Source organism: Melanerpes formicivorus, unplaced genomic scaffold, assembly GCF_026170545.1.
Source record: "Melanerpes formicivorus ecotype bairdi unplaced genomic scaffold, bMelFor1.0.p_v2 SCAF_443, whole genome shotgun sequence".
Taxonomy (NCBI): domain Eukaryota; kingdom Metazoa; phylum Chordata; class Aves; order Piciformes; family Picidae; genus Melanerpes; species Melanerpes formicivorus.
In genome coordinates, this window is record NW_027142795.1 from 37,501 (window position 1) to 40,000 (window position 2,500).

At 41.4% G+C, this 2,500-nt stretch overlaps 1 pseudogene; it reads left to right on the top strand.

Annotated features, from left to right (window-relative positions):
* The window catches only part of LOC137459911 (28S ribosomal RNA), an 8,487-nt pseudogene that overhangs the window by 2,884 nt on the left and 3,103 nt on the right, over positions 1 to 2,500 (top strand).

A 2,500-nucleotide genomic window follows, 5' to 3' on the forward strand; every position in this document is an offset into this window, starting at 1 on the left:
TGTGATTTCTGCCCAGTGCTCTGAATGTCAAAGTGAAGAAATTCAATGAAGCGCGGGTAAAACGGCGGGAGTAACTATGACTCTCTTAAAAAAGGGTCATAGTTACTAACTGGGCTTAGCTGCAGAGGCCACACCTCCCCGTGGTCCCGCTGGATACCCTTATGGGTAACTAAGTTGGTCTCTGCCCCAGTCTCTGGAGCTTTTGCTCCAAACTATCGGCCAACTCGCCACTGACCGGTAGTATTTTGGCGAAGCAAATTTTAGTGGCAATCTAATTGTCACATGTTAGCCTTGCCCACGGCATAGTTAGTTGGGCAGAGTCACTTGCTCTTTGAGGGAAGAGCATCTGACTGATTCCTCCCTCACATTGTATCTACAATATGGGTCGTCAATTACGGTGCCTTTTTACCACCATTGGCACACAGACCACTCCAAAGGATTGGCTGGGTATTGCGACCAAGGCTGACACGGGATGGCCAGGTGAGGAGACTGTGGTATCCTTGGCTGGACTTGAGTTTGTGAACCCAATGATAGCCAAGGACAATAATACCTATGATCCCATCTGGACTGAAAAACTGACTGTACTGCCGGAGGTGTATGAGGGACCCACCTCCCCGGGCTCGTGGAACAGAGACGAGCTGGAGTGAAGATGTGGATTATCCTGAAACCCTGAGTGGCGTAAGTCCAGCTCTCATCCCTTACTGGATCGTCCGAGTTGGAGAATACAGCTGACACTTGTCCTGGGACTCCTGTGGTGAGAATGCCAGGTGACCATCTAATATGTCCATGCTGTACCACTCGGGCAGGCAATATGACGAGTTTGATTGACCATCTAAAGAGAGTCCATGGGAAAAAGAAGATCATTTTCCAATGTTCCCGTTGTGGGAAGACAAATGAGAAACATCATAGTATCTCATGCCACATCCCGAAATGCAAAGGAGTTCAAGAGGCTATCCAAACAGAGGGGTTTACCTGTGAGAATGTAAGAAGTCGTTTAAGACAAAAATTGGCTTGGGACAACATAAAAGATTAGTTCACACCAATTTTGAGAAATAAGGAAAGAATTGAAGCGTCTCGCCCTAAAGAGATCTCCAAACGAGGTGCACATAAGCAAATTTGGTCTGAAGAGGAGACGGAAATTCTACAAAAACTATGTCAAGAATTTGAAGGAAGGAGAAATATTAACAAATTGATCGCTGAGAAATTGACAACTAAGACAGCAAAACAGATTAGTGATAAAAGAAGACAGTTAAAAGGAACTTTGATGCCGGAAGAAGAGAAAACACCAGAGGAAAATTAAGAAATTAAAGGAGGAGATTGAGATCCCGTCATCGGGGGAGGGGGAGTTGTTAACCCACTATAAAAAGACTATTAGAGAAAAAATTGCATCGGGGAAGCTGCCTATTCTTAAAAACACGTATAAAGAAATAATAGAAGGTGAAAAAGACCCATTAAAAATACTTAATGAAGTAGTAAAGGACGAATATTTGTATTTGTTTGACAAAATAGTTGAGCGCAAAACACTAAAGAAGAGCCAATGCAACCCGCAGCAAAAGAAAACAAAGAAGGAATGGATGAAAAGAAGAGCTAAAAAGCGTGGAGAATTTCTCCGTTTTCAACGCCTTTTTCGACTAGATCGAGAAAAGCTGGCTAACATCATTTTGGACGAGAAAGACTCTGCACAATGTACCATTCCCTTGGAAGAAATTAGTAACCACCTTTAGATCTAGGTGGGAGTCTCAGAACATATTTCAAGGACTTGGAGCATTTCAATCTATAGGACGGGCAATTAATTCGGCTTTTAAAGAAATGATTACAGAGAAAGAGATCCGTAAGAATATCAAGGAAATGAATAAGAAATCAGCACCTGGTCCTGATGGGATTAACCTGAAGGCCTTACTTAAAATGGACCCAAATTGTGAAGAGATTAAAGAACTGTTAAATTGTGGCTATTGACTGGTAAGATTCCGGATGTGATGAGAGAATGTCGAACAATTTTAATACCAAAGTCATCAGCGCCCGAACGCCAAAATGACATTAACAACTGGCGGCCAATTACTATTGGTTCCATCATTCTGAGGCTCTACTCTAGAATCTTAACTGCGAGGTTGGCAAAGGCGTGTCCTATTATCCTAGACAAAGAGGTTTTATTAGATCTTCAGGATGTGCGGAAAATTTAAAATTACTACAATTATTAATTAGGAGTGCAAAAAATCAAAAGAAATCCCTTGGAGTTGTTTTTTGTTGATTTGGCTAAAGCTTTTGATTCTGTAAGTCATACTCATATTTTAGAAGTGTTGAAACAGAAGGGTTTGGACGATCATATAATAAGTTTAATTAAGGACTTTTATGAGAACATTTACACTACAATTAAAACTAAGGAAGGGGAGACGGAAGCAATAGGGATAAAAACTGGTGTGAAACAGGGCGACCCCATGTCACCAATTCTATTTAATTTATGTATTGATCCTTTGTTATGCAAATTGGAAGAGTGTGGGGA